We start from the raw sequence: 11,813 nt of genomic DNA, 5'->3' as shown, positions 1-11,813 counted from the left end.
GACCCATGGGGCTCTCGTATGTGCTCCGTAGTTGGCAAATTATTAATGAGAACGTCTGTGGTCACAATTTTTTGTCAACCCCAAAATGGTTGATTATGATTTGTGAAGAAAAGTGATTGGTTTATATGAAACATTGTTGTGAAACCTAGATTGGACTGGATGGTCTAACTGCCAAGGAGGTTATTTTAACCCAAAAACCGGCCTATGAAAAAATGTCAATAAATCGTGCGAATTGTAGTCCTATTGCCTGAGTTTGAAAACCATGGATAGTTCTCACGGTTCGTATCAGATTTTTAATTTTTTTTTTATTAAAAAAAATTAGTAATTGGCTTATAACTATAGCCGTAGTTAAATTGAACTGTTCAAAAAAGGAAGTGGTTCTTGGTTTTATAGTCTGATTGGGGTCAAATTGATGGTTGAACCAATGACCTCATTAATAATTATTAATTTTAAATTATAAAAAATAAAATAAAATATGTAAGAAGTTTAGAAATAATAATATTTAGTTAAAAAATATATAACAAATTTATTTTAAAGAATTTTGTAAGTTTTAACATCTTATATTTAGAAAATAAAAATAACTAAATGTAACTAAACATATAGCATTCCAAATCATTTTCAAAATAGAATGATTAATGGCATACCCTTCCTCTAGGTGTATTACACGGCCATCAATATAAGCTAAAAACTCACCAATAAATTAATAAGGGATGATATGTGTTAAAAAATCATTTAAGATTAAAAAAATAGTCTCATATTTCACATCTCTATTAACTAAAGAATTGTATGTATTTTTCAACACAAATTATTCAGAAGTACCAATTATTATATATTAATTTTTTATATTATTATTATTCAGGTAATAGTATATAACTTTTTTGGTTTTTTACAATTATATATTTAATTGTATATATTCTCTTAAAAAAACTGTAAATATTAATTTAATGTTTTGTTAACTAAACATACTTTAATTGTTGAGCATTATGTTACTTGGATTGATGAGAGTTCTTGTTTCTTAGATTATGCTCTGTCTCAAATGATGAATTTCTTTTATTTCAAATTAATAAAATGGTGTGTCTTTATAAAAGAAAAAAAAATGATTACAACAACAACAACAAAAAAGAAATTAAAAAAAAAATGTATATATGATATATAAAAAATGTATATATGATCATATTTGTGTGTGTGTTTTTTTTTTTTTTTTTTTTTGGGTAAATAAGGATGCATAGAAAACTAAGAAATGTAAACAAGCGGGTACAAGACACCACTAAATTATCTGTTACAAAAAAACCCCTAACATGTTTGGGGGGATTAAGGAAAATAGCAAAATTAGCATACATAGATTTTCTCAAACTGGTGTTGATACCCATTTTCGTGACACATTTTTTACAAGCCCAATTTGGTCGAGCCTGACTTTCTTATGGGCTTAATATGATATGATATTATATTTTGTTCTTTTAAGCATGACTTAAGCCCATGTGACATATTAAGGAAATTGAGAAAGTGTGATTTAGAGGGTATGGGTCGATTTTATCGGACCTTTTGCATGAGTCCAGCATGCATGCTACCAAGTGGGCAAGGGACACTGGTAACACCTGAACCTCATGGAAGAGGTCTTGTACCCCAAATTTGAACCCCAAAAGAGCTTGGATGTGGAAATATAGGTAGAAGAGAACCTTTGCTCTCTTCCTTACAACCTCTCTCAATTTCCTCTTCTTCCTAACTGTGGATTGAAGTTTCGGATCTGCTATATTTCTATGCATTTTCAGCATTTTTGTTATTGGCATTTTGATTTTTCTCTTGTTAAAGAACCATTAGCCTTTGTTTGCTATACATTGTGAATTTTGGGCTTGACACTTTCCACAAATAATCACTTTTAAAGAACCTAAGGGGAGATTTGGACCATTCTTGCATTTTTGGGCCTTATCGCAAAAATGTCCTTGACATCTTGGCGACTTCATTGGGGAGTCAAGCAGTAGGAACAAGAGAAATGATGCCTCCAACTATGTGAAACCAGCAAAGAGATGGTGTTTCTCACACCAACTTGCCGTTCCTAGGAAAAACATATGATGCTTTGCCATGCTAGATTGTGAAGTTGAGCTGAAAAAAGGTCTATCCTTAGCCCATTGAGCCCCTGGAGATGCTTCAAAATGTGTGAGTGCTTAAAAATGGGTGACGAAATCGCTCCAACCTCCGGAAGCCATCCAAGAAGTGAAGGATTTTGAGGACATATGGAAATCAACTTTCTTATTGAAGGGAAGAATTTTCTTCCACTCATTTATATTCTCTTTTAGCTATTATTCTTATGGATGAATATCCTACATCCCTTGCTTTACATAATATTTGTGAACATTTTTGTTGTAGCTTGAAAATCCAAAAGTGGTGAGCTGATAGTCCGACCGTGAAGGGAAGGAAGGCTCCGGCCAATAATCAACAAAGCAAAGCTCTAAACATAAATTTTAGCCCAAGAACCCCAAAGACAATGGCTAAAATCTCTTCCTCAACATCTCCAACATATGTCTCCTTTATTGTTGAGTTGTATTGTTGTTGGGTTAGCACTAAGCGTATTGGGTTGCCGCAGGTGATTGACTCATTTTGGGACAAGTATAATTGCCACTATGTGTGACCCTTCGCAGCTGAATAATTTTGGCATCATTGCTAAATGAAGGCTTCACCAAATAGTTAAAGGTCATATCTATATGGCCCACCGCAAGTCATTAGATATCCCATATACCAAGCCTTGAGGTAGCGACATTCCATACGCTAAGTCTTGAAGTCATACAAGCAATATACTAGCACCAACGCATGCTTATTTTCTATAATTCATGTATGCTACTCCGCTTTGCCGTGACTTTTGTTTACTAATGTAAATCGCATTTGCATTGGGGGCAAAATGAAAATCTTCTTGAAGCACCCAACAATGAAGGAGATCCAAAATCAATGCCCCTCACCAAAGCCTTGAAATACTCATTCACTCCAAGCCATGACATGCTCACACATCCAAAGATCCACGCACATCAAGCCGTGACATGTTCATACATTTGAAGCCGTGACATTAGCATGCATTCCAAGTCATGCCAACAACTTTGCCATACTCGAATTCGAGATTATACTTGAAAAGGGAAGTGCCATGTTGCCATCCTCAAGAAAATTGTTATTGTCACTCAACTCTAGCAATTGAAATCCACAACTAAGCCCGCTAATAAGGAAGGTTTGCGCACGCCTTTGAAGAATGCTTTACTAGACCTTATTCTAGATGTTGTGCTAGGGATGCAACACCCCTATACCGACATCTTTAAAGTCTAGTCTATCATTGTCTCAAAGTTAAAAGCCAAGCAAGAAAAGTGTTAAGACATACATGAATCATGTTAGAAACATGTGTTATTTAGAATTGACTAATCCTTTGACAAAACGCACTTTACTTGTAATTTGGTAGATATAGGATGTGTTTAATACTTTAAGGAACAAGAGTTCAAGTCTAAGTGTTAAAGCCATGCAAATCTATCCAAGAATCGAGTAAAGAAGTGCTATATTTTAAAACTCGACAGCTAGCTCGACAGATAATATCTATTGAAGTTTAAAAGGGATCTTCAACCCGATGCTCGACAGCTGCTCGATAGATAACCTATCTATCGAGATTTACAAAAATCAGTTTTTCAGATTTGATTTCACACATATCTGTGTATACATGTTTAGACTTTCTTTTCTCACAACCCTAAACATATATAAGGATTATTTTAAGGGCCATCACAACTGATGAAAGTGGATGCAACTTAATGCAAAAGTTTTTCACAAGCATATTGTGACTAGAGACATATGCCCTAGTTCATCTTTCTTTTGAAGAAGTTGTTGTGTTTGTACGCTGTAGGTTTTGTAACCAAGGAACTTTGTGATCTTCATCGTGTTGATGAATTGAAGAACTTTGCAACCAACATCCTTCTCAAGTTGGTGGTTAGTCACGTACTTGGATCGGTGCATTGATTGGTTAATCACGTACTGGGAGCCGTGCATTGAAAATGAAAGATTGTCATTACAGAACAGGTCCAATTGGGTATTAGGGTAAGGGTTCTTTAAGTGGGTGGAAGCAATTACACTCAAGAAAGCATGGGAGTGACCATAGCCAACTCCATCAAGGAGCATATCATTCGTCGCTTCGACATCTTGCAAAAGGTCATAAGCGACAACATTACATCTTGCTCATACCAATTTTTCGAGGCATGCCCTATGAAACATTAGGAAGTCGATAAACTATCATGTTATCCAAGCATGGTGAGTCCCCTACATGTGAAGGTGCAATACCTTTAATAAAGTAGGGAAAACCAATGCTTTCTCCTAATAGAAAACCTTACGAAGTGGCAAGAAATCCTATAAATTTTTTTACGGTAAAACCTCTACGTGCAAGGGTGAAAATACTCTTAATAAGGTAGGGAAAGCCAAGCACATACTCTTTCAATGGTACGCCTATCAAATGGTTTGGAAGCCAATGAGACGTTTCACTATGGTGATACCCCTACTTGCGAGGGCATAATTAGCCCTTAACAAGGTAGGAAAGCCAATGCATCCTCAAAGGTAAGCCTACCGAATGATTAGGAAGTCAATAAGATGTCATATTATTCATACATGGCAAAACCGCTATTTGTGAGGGTGCAATGCCCTTAACAAGGTAGGGAAAGCCAAAAGTTTCTTATAGTTCAAGCACGATGATCCACTACATGTGGGGACATAACCATCCTTAAAAAATATAGGAAAGTCAACGCAACAAATCACTACCTCATTGCCACATGATAATTCACTATACACAAGGATAAACTTCTCAAGAAAATAGCAAGCCTATGCATTCTATGAGTCATTGTGTGTGAGAATGCAATCGCCCTATGAAACGGTGACAAACAAGTGCACCATGAGCCACAATGCCTTTAAAATGCAGGTCATATGTGGGGACTTCTTGAAACTAACGAAGTAGCAATCTAATACATGTTGAGTATAAGTCAACTACCAAGCAGCAAGTCAAGTTTCAATATATATGAGTTACTGTTTGTGAAACCAAATCTTCCCGTCAATATAACACTGAAAAATGGTGCACAAACAGCAAGACCTGCGCTTAGCCAAAACCTATCCACAAAGGCATAACAACCCAAGCAACATGTCTACTAATCCTTGCAAAGGCAAAGATATATTCACAACATATCCAATCAAACACGAGTCATTCTCAAGAGACTAAGTGTGTACAATTTATCAAAGCTATGCTACTCAGCCACAAGGTGCACATGACCTTTTCAAGCAAGCTTTCTTCAACATATCAAAGCATTCATGACCATATTGGGGTTGTTTTCACAACAAAAACATATTCATAGCTTATCAAAGAAAGGTACTAAGTCATTCTCATGGTACAAATTACAAACCATATACATCCTTGAGGTACAAATCTTTTTTTCATTCTAAAATACAAAATTTACATCCAAATATCATATATGTTTGTTTTGTACAAAATGCAAATTGTGTCAACTAACCATGATGGTACAAACTCAAAGTGGCCCCAATACAACTAAATAGCAGCTGTTCTATACACAAGTGGGTTGTCCACAAAGGCGAAATACAAGAGAAAGTGTCTCCAAGGCAGCAACCCCTATTACACACTAAAACTAGTTCAAACTTTCAAAGCTTGGAGCTTAATACAAGACAATCAGATAAAAAAAGAAAACAAGAAAGGAGGTGAAGGAAAAAGTCGAAGCAATGTCATAATCCCCATCCAACATCACCATCTTTGGGACATTGGCTTGCAATCGATCTCTTCTTTACTTCAAAGCCGTAAGTAAGAGAGAGACCAAAAAAGGTTTAAAGTTACTAGCGGCAACCATGGTACCACCTATTGTAGCTCTATGTTGCTGTTTGTAGTAACTTCAACCTTAGAAAATGATGCATTGGCCATGTGAATGAAAGTCCCAATGACAGCACCCCAATTGTTTAAGCCAAAGTCATCCTACAAGAAACCATAGTACATTGCACTCAATATACTACTATATGCAATCAAGAAAAGAGAATGAAGAAGATGTGTGACTTAACAAGTGAGTTACAAGTTCATGCTTAACAATATGGCATAGTCTCCCAAAGTACATTTATTCTATGTAAAAGTAAGAAGCATCACACTCAGCAATTACTATTGGCATGACAAGAAGGGGTGGCAGCGTCATGCCACAGCAGATTTTGACTTGCCAAAGAAAAGGCAGCTTCATTCTCAAACAAATGGAGCTGTTGTATGTGCACCGTCTTCAATATGCTAACAATTATATAAAAAGAATAGTGGCTTCTCACCATAAGCAAAAGCATCTCGGCACAACGACATTTCTTTGAACAAGATCTTTTATAGCCACATAGCAAAGAAGAACCTCCCACTTGCAAGTTGCGCCGTTAAAAAATTCTTCTGAATTTCTAAGAAATGCTTACATTTTCCAATCCAATCCAATAAAGTACAAATAATCAAGCAAGGACCATTAGGTAGTCATGATTACGGACTGTCTTACACCTTGGAAATTTTTTTAAAAGCCCTGTTTTATCCTATACCAATCTGAAATAGGTCGAAACAGGAAAACAAGCCAAAAGATTCAAAACAACGTGGTATTTATAGTACATTCCAAAGGGTTACCATACCCATATGGTGATTCAGTACAACATATTTCAGTCATACCAGGCAGTACAGTCCGAAATATGTGATTTCAGAACAAGTTCTATGCATGCCATCCCAATAACCCCAGTGCCACTGATATTGCCATCAACAACCCCCCCGCCCCCTACTCTCATCTTTTCTCTCTTCCTCAACATGCTTTAATGATTATAGGAAATAATTTTTTTCTAAAAATTTACTAAGAACTTATTCAGGTTCTTATATGGAGGAAAAATGTCCAAGAAATAAGTACCAATTTCTTCACTTGTTTAGCATTGATGTTTAACTGCACACCAATAATGCAAATCAAATATGAAACCTTAGATCAAACAATTAGTTACTTCTTTTCATGTGATTGTACTAATATATCAAATTTCAAGCTCCAATATTTATGTCAAGATACCTGCATGATATCACACATGCATCTTATTCCATATTTTAAATTTCTATATCTACGTGACAACCTTAGTTATAAGGTTGCAACTAATTTACAAATACTTCATGTACTAAGGATAAAATGTCACCTCGAAGATAGCTTCAGCTTCACAATCAAATGCTTTGCAAAGAATTTCATAAGACTTCTCATCTCCTATCTGCACAAAAAGGTAAAACTATCTCAAAACAGTTACTTATATATTAAAGAAAGGGAAAAAAACAAAAAAAGTATATCTTGAAAAAATAACAATGAAAAAAGAAAAGAAAAGAAAGGTAACATATGTAATGTAATAATAACTCGTTACCAATGGATCAACTCTTGATGGTGAAATAGTTGGTATTATATATCTGCATGAAATTAATAGTCAACCATTAGATAAAATGCTACATAAACTAAAAACTTTACCAAATTTTTCAATAAATTCTTAAGCAAGCATGGGAAGGACCAATTACAGATTTGTGGATATAGCCCAACAATGTGATCATAAACTAAAATCTGAAAGCTGAGTAAATGATTTCCAAATGTGCTAAAAAATAAATTGGTTATCAAGATTACAACAGAGGTGTTCTTATTGATCAAATTGTCCTTTAATATCAAATGTTTCTCCACCTATGGGCCTCAACTATGTACAGGCATCTCCTTGACAGTGACATGTGTGATGAAAAGTTATTGACATGGAAAAATGGGTCTAATAAATATCTCTTACTGTCCCTAAGAACTAATTATTGAGCCTAAGAAAGGAAGAGTTGACAGCTAAAGGATTTTTTTCCCCACTTATACGTTTAATATGTCATTGGGATTTGCTTAATAAAAATAATTAGATGGTAATCCTTCTATTACTTTAAGAAGACCCATGATGTATTGCTGAGCCGATGTGCTGCTCAAGTTAACAGAATGAATAGATAGTTCCCTGCAATACCCTCCAAGACAGCCAATGATATGTTTAAAACATCCAAAAGAAAAAATAAATCTAAAATAAAACAGAAAAAATATCGTCAAGGTCAACCATACTCAGCAAATCTTTCTGGATGACAAAGATAAACTAAAAAATTTCCCACTGTGAACTTTTTTATAATTAGATAAATCACTAAAAAACTACAACAATGATTTGCAAAAAAATAAAAAAGCCAATTACGAAATGGTAATAATTTTGCAACAATCTTCAACTACTCAAATATACAACCTGAACAAGTCAACAAAGGACATATCTAAAATAAAAAACTACATTCAGTACAATACAATATAAAAAAGTGGCAGCATGACAATAACCATCTCAATGGAACCTCATCAGATAAACTTTCAGCTCAGAAAATTACAACATGAAGAATGTAATAATAAACAGCACTAGTAGGGTACCTCTAATGCTTCTCGGTCATCTTGGTGTTGTTTATTATGTCCTGTAATGCTTCTCGGTCATCATCATTTGCAGCCATCTCTTCATCTAGCTCAAATGTAATACCCTGAATGGAAGAACAAACAACCAAATATCAGTTACCAAACAAAGTACCAATAACAAAAATCCAACCATAATAATAGTTAAATTGATGCCTTTCAAACAATGCGTAGTTATTAAAAGCATACAGATTAAGGATTAACACTGGCATTTCATTATAATAGCATTGCAAAGCAAAAACTAGTGTATCTCAGGTATACAACATGTAGGAACAGGGCCGGTTGAAGTTATAGGCCATTTAGGCCACCGCCTAAGGCCCCACTTCTAAGAGGGCCCCCAAATAATAATAATATATTATATAATATTACTTTTTTATTTGAGAAAAAAAATTTACAAACAGCCATCACCAAATCCCAATAGGCCATGAAAGCCCGTTTCTCACAGAGGCCTGTTTCTCACCCAAAAAAAAAAAAAAAATAGAAGAAGATTTCAAACGGCCATCACCAAATCCCATCAGGCCATGAAGGCCCGTTTCTCACACAGAAAAAAGCTGAAGTGACAATGTGACATGAAGGCTAATCCCATCAGACCATCACCAAATCTTTAGCTTGCAGAAGAAAAGATTACAAACGGCAGAAATGTTTAGCTTACAGAAGAAAAGATTACAAAAGGCAGAAAAAAGAGACAAATAAGAAAAGAAAGAAAAAAGAATGAACAAAAAAAACACTTACTCTCTGACTCTATCTATCTTGATTCTAAAAAAAACACTCATTAGTTGGCTTACTCATCAACTGGTGTTGGCAATAAACTTGGTGTGTTCATTGAAGGTTCGTTTTTTGTTTTCTCTTCCTTTGTCTCTTTCATCTTCTTCATGTTTGCTGCTGGGTATCTCGGTTTTTTTTTTTATGGGTGTATGGGTTTTATTTTTTTTCTTTTGAAGAGAAGTTTGCTCACGGGTGTCTGGGTTTTTTTTTTTCTTTTTGGCTGAACTTTAGTTTGGTTGTTGTACTAGTAACTTTTTTTTGTTTGTTCTCTTAAATTTAGATTTCTTTAGATTCCTTTATGGCCTGTTTGGAAGTTTTAGAGAGGGAGGAGAGTAGAGGGGAGTAGAGAGGAGGAGAGTAGTGGGAAGGAGAGTAGAGGGGAATGGTTATCCTCCACCTTATTTGGATGTTTTTAAAATTAGTAAGAGGGAAGGGAGTAATTAGCCCTTCCTCTTGTTTGGATGTTTTAAAAATTAGGAGGGAGAAGAGAGGAAATGATTTAAATAGACAAATTTACCCCTATTTGAAAATGGACTTGCAACATTGGTCTATGATTAATTTGTTAGATTAAATAATTATGACTATAGTATGCAATACTTTTTTTGATAATTTTTTTTTTCTAATGTGAATTAAATAATCAATATTGGTTTATAATTAAATATTTTTTCTACTTTTTTATTATACTAAAAAAAACCCTCCTTAATTGATAATAATTAAAATAAGAAAAAAAATGTTTAATTTGTTTGTTTGCCGAAAAAATCAACAAAATATTGAATTTTAAGTGTTTCTTTGATTTATTATTATTATTTTTAATATTTTTATATAAAATACTCCTCAGCCACCATGCCAGCAAAAGACATCAAAAAGGAAAAATGAAAACATGGACGGACCCATTCATAGAACCAGGTCCGATACGATTATTATTATTTTTTTCTTCGTTGTATGGTCCTATACGATCTCGGTTGGCTGAGCACAATAAAAAATTCGAACTCAAAAAGTCCATACAATCCAAACTCTTTTCTCCAGTACGTACGTTTTCTCAATCTCCACTAAGCTCTGTTTTGTTTTGAAAAATTCAGAGTATTCTCAAAAAATAGTCTTTCAGGTTAATAATGTTGTGTTGTTATGATTGGCTTGAATTTTGTTACGTTATTTTATTGTGATGAATTTTTTGACTGTTAATGCTTGAAGAATGAGTGTAATTTGAGGTTTATAATCTGTTTGGTTGCTGAGAAAATTGGGAGGAAAATATTAGGATTATATTTTGGATGATCATGTTTGATGCTGTTTGATGCTTGAAGAAGTTGTGTGAGAGAGTTTGTAATTTTGTTAATTTAGAAAGGATAAATTGGGGAATTCATTTTGTGAACAATTTATCTATTCTACTCTCCCTCCAAATCTCTCCAATTTGGGGGAATTAAAAATGAGGGGTTAGAGGTAGTTGAAACCCCTCCAAATCCCTCTCCTTCCTTCCTTAAAAAACTTCCAAATAAGGTAATTGAATTACTCTCCCTCCCTCTACTCTACTCCCCCTCATTTTTTTAACATCCAAACAAGTCATTAGATTTCTCTAGAAGCCTTTTGAATGTTCTGAATAGTCAATAGACCCACTTAAAGAGAAAAGAGTTAAAGTATTGACTCTAAGAAGTTCTAGTCTTACACGTTTTTATTTTTTTTTATTTTTTTTTTCTTTTCTAAGAAATCAGATTAGTGGTATGGAAGTTAAGGTCACGTTCTTGTTCTTTTTTTTTTCTTTTTTTTTTTCTTTTTTTTTTTTAAGAAATCAGATTTAGAGGGATAATGAGCTGGTCTTAATCTTAGTGGATCAAGTTGAGTCCTACACATTTTACTAGTGGGCTAGTATTAGTGTTAGTGGATCCAATCAAGTTGAGTCCTACACATTATGCTAAAAAAAAGGGTTTACCGCTACACAAAAAAAAGAGTATTAATGACAAAATTATAAATTTAGAATAATTTACTTTGTATTTGTATTAATTTTAATTTTTTTGTGCAGGTTTAAAGTATAAAGTGATCATATTAAATAAAGCTGCAATTGTGCTTTTGATAAAACAGGTTCTATTGTTTTATACATTAAATTTATATTATTCTAGTTAAAGTGTGATTTTTTTTTTTATTATAGATTGTGTTTCATTTATTCATAAATATTTTTTAATTACAAATGTCTACTAGAAAATATCTATCTGAATATGAAAAAAAAAAAAAAAAAAAAAAAAAAAAAGACAAGAGAAGAACTAATTAAAAAAATATATGAATTTATAATTACATATAATAAAAGGCCCCGTTTAAAGCTTTCGCCTAGGGCCCCCAAATTCGTTGAGCCGGCCCTGTGTAGGAATTCAATTTAATTTTCTTTGGAATTTGAATGAAAGACATTTTCAGGCTTGTTGATACTCAAGCACATATAGTTTGAGAAGCTAGAGAACATGCATGTTTGAAAAGCTTGATAATAGAATAATACGCAAATCAAGCAGGACGAGTACTACACATTAGCTTCTCCAAAAAAGGAAAAATGTAAAATATTAGCATTTATGATGCTTA

At 33.8% G+C, this 11,813-nt stretch overlaps 1 long non-coding RNA gene across 1 annotated transcript; it reads right to left on the bottom strand.

Moving 5' to 3' along the window:
- Nucleotides 1–6,797: 6,797 nt before the first annotated feature.
- Nucleotides 6,798–9,515, bottom strand: LOC126695096 (uncharacterized). Its single transcript, XR_007645967.1, has 4 exons — nt 9,275–9,515; nt 8,454–8,557; nt 7,402–7,444; nt 6,798–7,254 (listed from the first exon to the last, which is right to left on the bottom strand). It is a non-coding gene; the product is annotated as an uncharacterized LOC126695096 (long non-coding RNA).
- Between the last annotated feature and the right edge of the window lie 2,298 nt (nt 9,516–11,813).

This window comes from Quercus robur, chromosome 8 (assembly GCF_932294415.1).
Source record: "Quercus robur chromosome 8, dhQueRobu3.1, whole genome shotgun sequence".
In the NCBI taxonomy this organism is placed as follows: domain Eukaryota; kingdom Viridiplantae; phylum Streptophyta; class Magnoliopsida; order Fagales; family Fagaceae; genus Quercus; species Quercus robur.
The sequence above is the reverse complement of the archived record's forward strand: the minus strand, read 5'-3'. Positions and strand labels throughout refer to the sequence as shown.